The sequence below is a fragment of the Triticum dicoccoides genome, chromosome 3A (assembly GCF_002162155.2).
Source record: "Triticum dicoccoides isolate Atlit2015 ecotype Zavitan chromosome 3A, WEW_v2.0, whole genome shotgun sequence".
Classification (NCBI taxonomy): domain Eukaryota; kingdom Viridiplantae; phylum Streptophyta; class Magnoliopsida; order Poales; family Poaceae; genus Triticum; species Triticum dicoccoides.
Window position 1 is genome coordinate 542,902,668 of NC_041384.1, and position 10,139 is coordinate 542,912,806.

The following is a 10,139-nucleotide window of genomic DNA, read 5'->3' on the forward strand; positions in this document are numbered from 1 at the left end:
CCCTAGACAAACCAGCCAACCATACCAATAGAGATTGCTGGGTTTTTAAGCAGGCCGGCAAGTTAAATGCCGAGAACAAGGAAAATGGATCACAGAGCAAGGACGATGACGAGGAGCCCCTGCAGCCAAACATAGGGGGACAGAAGAAGTTTCCCCCTCAGGTCAAAACGGTGAACATGATATACGCCACACACATCCCCAAGAGGGAGTGCAAGCGCGCACTCAGGGACGTCTACGCGAGCCAGTCGCCCCAAAATCTAATCCATGGTCATCATGCCCGATCACTTTTGATCGTCGGGATCATCCGACCAGTATCTGGCATGGCGGATCAGCCGCACTAGTCCTAGACCCAATCATTGATGTATTCCACCTGACGCGAGTCCTGATGGATGGTGGTAGCAGCCTCAATCTGCTCTATCAAGATACAGTGCGCAAAATGGGCATTAACCCATCACGGGTCAAGCCCACAAGGACTACCTTTAAAGGAGTCATACCAGGCATAGAGGCCCACTGTACGGGCTCAATCACACTACAGGTTGTCTCTGGATCTCCGGACAACTTCCGAAGCGAGGAGTTAATCTTCGACATCGTCCCCTTTCGCAGCGGCTAGCACGCACTGCTTGGACGAACCGCATTTGCTCGATTCAATGTGGTACCCCACCACGCTTATATCAAGCTCAAGATGCCCGGACCACGTGGCGTCATAATAGTCAACGGAAATATGGAACGCTCCCTCCGTACCGAGGAGCATTCCACGGCCTTAGCAGCAGAAGTACAGCGCATCCTTTTCCAGCAGAACCTTAATTCGGCGACCGAGCCTCCGGACACCAATAAGAGAGTCTAGACTATCCTGCAGCAAGACAGCCCGGCTCGTCAAGAGCTTAACTAGCAATTTGGCATCTGTCCCAGTCCCAATCAAACAGCGGCATTCGTACCGCGCATACATAACTACGCACTCAAAATTCGATGGCATCGATGGAGGCATAGCTAGCCCGTGATCCACGGTGTGGCTCGACCGACCCTGGATCCGCACACCTTCACCTTTTCTTTTTCATTTCGGGTTTTTCTATTCTCGAGGCTTTTTCTAGTAACCTGATCATCGGACCGATCACGAGATGGATACACCAAGGAGGCAAGGAGCTTTGACGTACAAGGGAATCCCCAGGTGGTCTCTGCTAATGATTGCTATACCTGTTTTACATACCCGCACGTAGCTCGCTCTTGGTCATGGCATGTTAAATAGCCTTACTCGCTTATCGCATTGCTTGCACAAGTACCCCTCAACGTATTAATTAAATTACAATGAAAAATATTTGGCAGCGTCAACTTGTTCCTTGATTTTTTCCTTACCTCTATATTTATTACTCATCGCACCCGTACACTCTGGTACATATTACTTAGCCAGGGGCTTCATCGCGCCCTGCAATACGGCAACAAAGTCCGAACACATTTTACAGTACAGTTTGGCACCCCGAACTTATAGCATTATATACATCGGCTCCGAATCATGTCTTTGGTCAATAGTTGGGTTGCTCGGCTCCTGTGCTTACTACCTTATGTTCCGCTATATCGGCTAGGGTAGTAAAGGGAGAACTACTGCGATTGTGTCCCAGTTCTTCCGGACAAGCACCTCAGTAGAGAAAGCCAAAAACTGACTGTCATGATGTAGCGAGAGCTGGTCAGCTATTCGAGAGGTTTCAAATCCTTAGAGATTTTTCTTCCGCTTTACGCGAGGAATTGGTTTTTATCTGATCAGGTGTGTATAGCGCCCCTAGTTCGGCCTTCCGAATACCAGGGGCTCCGCCAAAATTCTCACTGTCAAACTCCTATGGCTAAGTGAGGGCGATAAAAGCCGTATAGTCCGAGTGCCTTGTTCGTTGCGCTAAACACCTCCTTTAAGGACCAAAATGTGGAGTAAAGAGTGTTCAGATTTATCCCGAAAACCCCCATACTATCTATGTGGGGGCAGAAGCCGACGACTGGCTAACCCTCAGATTTCATAAACGGTCGCACATGAGGTAAAATTTTAAGAGTCACAAGCATTATATTACAAACCCGCTTTGTTTAATCACACAATGTAGAAGGAACTTGAATATATCCATTCAAAGATCGCGTCTTTCGCACATTGATCCGCAACAATGTGGGACCCCTCCAAGACATCGCCAAAGTATCGCTCAGGTGTGCGGTGCTCCTTGCCCTCAGGCGGCCCCTCGGTCACCAACTTGATGGCGTCCATCTTCGCCCACCAGACCTTGACATAGGAGAAGGCTAGACACGCGCCTTCGATGCAGACGGACCGCTTGATGACGTCCAGCCGAGGACAGGCATCAACTAGCCTCTTCACTAGGCCGAAGTAACTGCTGGGTATAGCTTCGGCTGGCCACATCCGAATTATTAAATCCTTCATGGCCAGTTCGGCCACCCTGTGCAGCTCGACCAGCTATTTTAGCTGGTCGCTGAAGGGCACCAGATGTTCTGGCGCAAGATATTGCGACCAGAATAGCTCCTCCATGGTGCCCCCTCCTTTGGCTCGGAAGAACTCCGCGGTGTCAGTCACACTGCATGCCAGATCAACAAAATCCCCTAGAGAACTCTGAATCTGGGTTAGTAAAAGTTATTCCCTCTTCACATTCTTGCTTTGCATATTGAATGCCTTACCCACCGCGATCTGTCTGGCCTCCTGGATCTCTTGGAGGGCGCCCTGGGCTTCATTCCGGGCCGTCTCCGCACTCTTACGAGCCTTGGCGAGTTCGGCCTCTTGAGCCGACGCATTGTGCTCCAAGGTTTCGCACTTCCTCATCGCGTCCTGGAGCTCCTGTTGGACTTCGTTGACCCGGGCCTTGAGAGTCTTACGGGCGGCCTGCTCCTTGACAGCCTTCCCCTCGGCTTCGTCCAGGGCCTCGGCCTCGGTCATCGCTTTTGTACATATCATGACACTTTGGTCAAATGCATATCATTTTACCTTTTTCTAATACATAACGGGTTATAACATACCTTCTTTTTCTTGGAGCTGCCTCCTCACTTGGCCGAGCTCCTCCTCGGCCTGCTCCAGTCTCTGCTTCAGTTCGGAGACCTCGGCAGTATGTGAGGCTGCGGCCAACAACGACGCCTGCGTATTCATTTCACACAATTTAGTTAGTTTCCTGCAACAAATGATTGATCCTCTATCTGGATTTTCTTTCCAAACACCGGATAGTGTCTTAGGGGCTACTGTCTATATTGGGATTTTCTCTTTCCGCGTCGCTTACCTCAAAACCTGTCAACAGGCTGCTGCAGGCTTCATTTAGTCCGCTCTTGGTGGACTGAACCCTTTCAATTATCGTGCCCATAAGAACACGGTGCTGGTCCACAATGGAAGCGCCTCGTAGCGCTTACAGCAGATTATCCAGTTCCCCTGGTTGGACAGGGGCCACCGGCAGAATAGGCATACCCCCTTCTTTCGAAGGAGGTTGCGTGCCGGATTCTGGAGCCATACCGGTCTCCGGAATCAAGTCCAACTGAGGGCCAAACTGAATGCGGCCCTCCTCACCACCAGTCCCCATGGAGATCAGCTCCCCCTAGTGTCTGGCGACGGAGGCATCGCCTTCTGGCGCCTCCTGAGCCTCTCCTCGGCCTGGGAAAGTCCTTCAGGACAGCACCTCCATGTCGCCCTTGGCCTTGGGGGAGTGAACGGCTGGCGGTGACTCGCTGGCCATCGCATGTGAATCCAACGAACCTCCGGACAAGGATCGCTGGGGGCGGTCGTGGGCCAGACTATAAGAACGTAACCAATCATGTCAATACAACAAGGAGGAGAGACTTGGTTTATGGGTAGATATGAGTCTTAGCACTTACGATGCAGCCCGAGGCTTAGTGAGGGGGCGGTTCTCCAGACTGCTTTCAACGTCCCATGCGGAGCTGCCCACGAGTGGGCCTTTCACTTTCTTGGGCACCTCCGCCTCCAGAATTAGGGAGGCCACCCTCTTCTTCCTCCCCCCATCAGGGGGAGAATCACTTTCCTCCTCCTCCTCATCATCGTCGGCGGCGAAAGAGTGGGTCTTGTCTTCGGATGTCGCGTCCCAAGCGCACTTGCGGCGGGGCCACTCCGGACCCCCTTGGCCTTCCCCTGGGACTTCTTCTCTGGCGCCTTATAGGACGCCGGTTCCGGCATCTTCGCTAAACACGGGATGATTGGTTCTTCAGGCAGCGGAGCCGGACACCGGATCTGCTTCGCCCTCTTCATCTAGTTCTGAAGAAGCAATGATAATAATTGCTTAGATATCATCCTCGAAACAAGCAAGTAGGGGATGTGTTAAAGATAACATACCTCGTTGGGGAGGTGGTTATTGTCATGCCCGCGGTCCGAATTTGTGGCTGGCGGTATCTCGTTGCCCTTGAAGAGCAACTTCCAGGCATCTTCGTGAGTTGTTTCGAAGAGCCTCTCCAGGGTATGGTTCTTCTTCAAATTGAACTCCCATAGAGGGCGGCTTCGGCTCTGGCAGGGGAGGATCTGGCACACCAGCATCACTTGGATTACGTTGACGAGCTTGACGTCTTTTTCCAACATGCTTTGGATGCGCGTTTGCAGCGCTATCAGCTCGTCTGACGAACACCAGTTCGGGCTCTTCTCGACCCAGGAGGTGAGTCGGATGGGAGCGCCAGAAGTTGAATTCGGTAGCCGAGGTCTAGGTGGCATCGCGGGTTCTATGATGTAGAACCATTGTTTCTGCCATTCCTTGACGGTCGCCACGAAGGTGCCTTTTGGCCAGGAGACATTGGCCAGCTTGCTCACTATGGCTCCTCCGCACTCCGCGTGCTGGCCATCCACTACCTTCAGCTTCACATTAAAGATTTTGAGCCACAGAGCGAAGTGGGGTTGGATGCGGAGGAAGGCCTCACACACTGAGATATTGACGAAGGAGTTCGGGGATAGGTCATGGAATTCTATCCCCGTAGTAGAACATTAGCCCGCAGACGAAAGGGTGGAGTGGAAACCCTAGCCCGCGGAGGAAATGGGGGATGAATACTACCCTCTCGCTGGGCTTTGGTGTGGGGATGATTTGTCCCTTGGCTAGAAGGCGGTGGGAGATTTCCTTCGCCAGGTACCCGGCCGCCCGAAGCTCGGCAATGTCCTTCTCCCTGACAGAGGAGGCCATCCACTTGCCTTGACCTCCGGATCCGGACATGGTTGAGTGCTTGCTCGAGTAGGAAAAAGATGAGAACTTGGGCTCTGGAGCTCGAGAGTGGAAGAGCAGAGGAAGAGAGAAGGCGTGGGAGAAGAAAGGGGATTCTTATCTCCTTATAAGGACAGTGAATATTGAACGCCTCCCCACTCGCCTTAAAATTCGCCTACCCCCAAGGGCTGCGAAACGGCACGGTTGGGTTACCCACCCCTGTATTGATGAGAATCCCGCAATGAGGGGAGACGGTCTCTGCTTCGACAAGACGTGCCAATGGCAACCACGTCTCAAAACGTGGAGCGGCAGACGAAAAATGGTTGAAAATTATGACCAGGCAGATGTAATGTCATGTTGTAAAAAGTTGTCAGCAGATTGGACTTGTGGATTATTATATTCTCTCTGTGGTTGTGTGTGGTGTGTGTGTGTGTGTGTGTTCCAGGTCTGGACATGATCAATACGTCCGAAGACTATCTTGGAGTTCGGAAGGAGGAACCCGCCTTGCAATGCCGAAGACAGATCTACGCGCCGGATACCTTGTCATTGAAGCCAGCTTCAGGGGCTACTGAGGGAGTCCTGGACTAAGGGGTCCTCAGGCGTCCGACCTGTTAGCCATGGGCCGGAGTGATGGACTATGAAGATACGAAGATCGAAGACTGCAACCGTGTTCGGATGGGACTCTCCTTTGCGTGAAAGGCAAGCTTGGCGACCAAATATGTAGATTCCTTTCTTTGTAACCGACCCTGTGTAACCCTAGATCCTCCCGGTGTCTATATAAACCGGAGGACTTAGTCCGGAGAGAGAGATATTCATTACCATAGCCATACAAGCTAGACCTCTAGGGTTTAGCCATTACGATCTCATGGTAGATCAACTCTTGTAATACTCATATTCATCAATATCAGTCAAGCAGGACGTAGGGTATTACCTCCACAGAGAGGGCCCGAACCTGGGTAAACATCGTGTCCCCTGTCTCCTGTTACCAGCGACCTTGGACGCATAGTTAGGGAACCCCTACCCTATATCCGCCGATTTTGACACCGACAATAGTCATCCAATATATCAATATTTATGTCTCGACCATTTCGATACTCCTCGTCATGTCCGTGATCACATCCGGGACTCCGAACTACCTTTGGTACATCAAAACACATAAACTCATAATACCAATCGTCACTGAACGTTAAGCGTGTGGACCCTACGGGTTCGAGAACTATGTAGACATGACCGAGACACGTCTCTGGTCAATAACCAATAGCGGAACCTGGATGTTCATATTGGCTCCCACATATTCTACGAAGATCTTTATCGGTCAAACCGCATAACAACATATGTTGTTCCCTTTGTCATTGATATGTTACTTGCCCGAGATTCGATCGTCGGTATCTCAATACCTAGTTCAATCTCGTTACCAGCAAGTCTCTTTAGTCGTTCCATAATGCAGCATCCCGTAACTAACTCATCAGTCACATTGCTTGCAAGGCTTATAGTGATGTGCATTACCGAGAGGGCCCAGAGATACCTCTCTGACAATCGGAGTGACAAATCCTAATCTCGATCTATGCCAACTCAACAAACACCATCGGACACACCTGTAGAGCATCTTTATAATCACCCAGTTACGTTGTGACAATTGATAGCACACTAAGTGTTCCTCCGGTATTCGGGAGTTAAATAATCTCATAGTCATAGGAACATGTATAAGTTATGGAGAAAGCAATAGCAATAAACTTAACGATCATAGTGCTAAGCTAACAGATGGGTCAAGTCAATCACATCATTCTCTAATGATGTGATCCCGTTCATCAAATGACAACTATTGTCCATGGCTAGGAAACTTAACCATCTTTGATTAACAAGCTAGTCAAGTAGAGGCATACTAGTGACACTTTGTTTGTCTATCTATTCACACATGTACTAAGTTTCCAGTTAAGACAATTCTAGCATGAATAATAAACATTTATCATGATATAAGGAAATACAAATAACAACTTTATTATTGCCTCTAGGGCATATTTCCTTCAGTCTCCCACTTGCACTAGAGTCAATAATCTAGTTCACATCGTCATGTGATTTCACACCAATAGTTCACATCTTTATGTGATTAGTTCACATCTTCATGTGACTAATACCCGAAGGGTTTACTAGAGTCAATAATCTAGTTCACATCGCTATGTGATTAACACCCAAAGAGTGATCATGTTTTCCTTGTGAGAGAAGTTTAGTCTACGGGTCTGCAAAATTCAGAACCATATGTATTTTGCAAATTTCTATGTCTACAATACTCTGCATGGTTTGTAGATCGAGACTTAGAGTCATCTAGATTGGTGTAAAAAGCTTGCATTGACGTAATTCTTTACGGCAAACTATTTTATCACCTCCATAACAGAGAAATATTTCCTTATTCTTCTAAGGATAATTTTGACCGTTGTCCAGTGATCCACTCCTAGATCACTATTGTACCCTCTTGCCAAACTCTTGGTGAGGTACACAATAGGTCTAGTACGCAGCATAACATACTTTATAGAACCTGTGGCTGAGGCATAGGGAATGGCTTTTCGTTCTCTTTCTATTTTCTGCCATGGTCGAGTTTTGAGTCTTTACTCAACTTCACACCTTGCAACACAGGCAAGAACTCCTTCTTTGACTGTTCCATTTTGAATTACTACAAAATCTTTTGAAGGTATGTATTCATTGAAAAATATATCAAGCATCTTGATCTATCTTTATAGATCTTCATGCTCAATATGTAAGTAGCTTCAGCGAGGTCTTTCTTTGAAAAACTCCTTTCAAACACTCATTTATGCTTTCCAGAAAATTCTACAACATTTCCGATCAACAATATGTCATTCACATATACTTGTCAGAAAGGTTGTAGTGCTCCCACTCACTTTCTTGTAAATATAGGCTTCACCGCAAGTTTGTATAAAACCATATGCTTTAATCACTTTATCAAAGCATATATTCCAACTCCGAGATGCTTGCATCAGTCCATAGATGGATCGCTGGAGCTTGCACACTTTGTTAGCACCTTTAGGATTGATAAACACTTTCTTGATGCATCATATACAACTCTTCTTTAAGAAATTCATTAAGGAATGTAGTTTTAACATCCATTTGCCAGATTTCATAAAATGTGGCAATTGCTAACATGATTCAAACTGACTTAAGCATCGTTACGAGTGAGAAAATCTCATCATAGTCAACATCTTGAACTTGTCAAAAACCTTTCGCAACAAGTCAAGCTTTGTACACAGTAATATTACCGTCAGTGTCAGTCTTCTTCGTGAAGATCAATTTATTCTATATGGCTTGCCGATCATCGGGCAAGTCAACCAAAGTCCACACTTTGTTCTCATACATAGATCCCATCTCAGATTTCATGGCCTCAAGCCATTTTGCGGAATATGGGCTCATCATCGCTTCCTCATAGTTCGTAGGTTCATCATGGTCAAGTAACATGACCTCCAGAACAGGATTACCGTACCACTGTGGTGCATATCTTACTCTGGTTGACCTACGTGGTTCGGTAGTAACTTGATCAGAAGTTTCATGATCATCATCATTAGCTTCCTCACTTACTGGTGTAGGAATCACTAGAACTGATTTCTGTGATAAACTACTTTCCAATAAGGGAGTAGGTACAATTACCTCGTCAAGTTCTACTTTACTCCCACTCACTTCTTTCGAGAGAAACTCCTTCTCTAGAAAGGATCCACTCTTAGCAACAAAGATCTTGCCTTCGGATCTGTGATATAAGGTGTACCCAACAGTTTCTTTTGGGTATCCTATGAAGACGCACTTCTCCGATTTGGGTTTGAGCTTATCAGGTTGAAACTTTTTCACATAAGCATCGCAACCCCAAACTTTAAGAAATGACAACTTGGGTTTCTTGCCAAACCACAGTTCATAAGGTGTCATCGCAATGGATTTTGATGGTGCCCTATTTAACGTGAATGCAGCTTTCTAAATCATAACCCCAAAACGATAGCGGTAAATTAGTGAGAGACATCATAGATCGCACCATATCTAGTAAAGTATGATTACGACGTTCAGACACACCAGTACGTTGTGGTGTTCCAGGTGGCGTGAGTTGTGAAACTATTCCTCATTGTTTCAAATGAAGACCAAACTCGTAACTCAAATATTCACCTCCATGATCAGATCGTAGAAACTTAATTTTCTTGTTACGATGATTTTCCACTTCACTCTGAAATTCTTTGAACTTTTCAAATGTTTTAGACTTGTGTTTCATCAAGTAGACATACCCATATCTGCTCAAATCATCTGTGAAGGTCAGAAAATAATGATACCTGCCACGAGCCTCAACACTCATTGGATCGCATACATCAGTATGTATTATGTAACGCCCCGAGACCGATGTGCCAGGTGTCTTCCAGTTATTCGCTGTTGTTGCCTTGTCATTTGCTTGTGTGTCATGCATTTCATATCATGTCATCATGTGTGTTTCATTTGCATACATGTTCGTCTCATGCATCCGAGCATTTTTCCCCGTTGTCCGTTTTGCAATCCGGTGCTCCTATGTCACCCGGTGTCCCTTTTACCTCTTTTCATGTGCGGGTGTTAAACGTTCTCGGATTGGACCAAGACTTGCCAAGCGGCCTTGGTTTACTACCGGTAGACCGCCTGTCAAGTTTCGTGCCATTTGGACTTCTTTTGATACTCCAACGGTTAACCGAGGAACCGAGAAGGCCTCGTGTGTGTTGCAGCCCAACACGTCTCCAAAGTGGCCCAAAACCCACCTAAAACCCCTCCATCATCTAGGCCGTTCGATCATGATCGCATGGCCGCAAACCGTGCTCAATTTGGAGCCTCCTAGCTCCCTCTACCTATATATATGTGGCTCTCCCCGAAAATTCGTGCAGTCTAACCCTAGTCCTCTTCCACCTCACGCCCGGACAAATTTCCTCGCCGCCGGACATGTCTGCGCCGCTGCGCCGGACCAATCCCGCCTCGCCATGT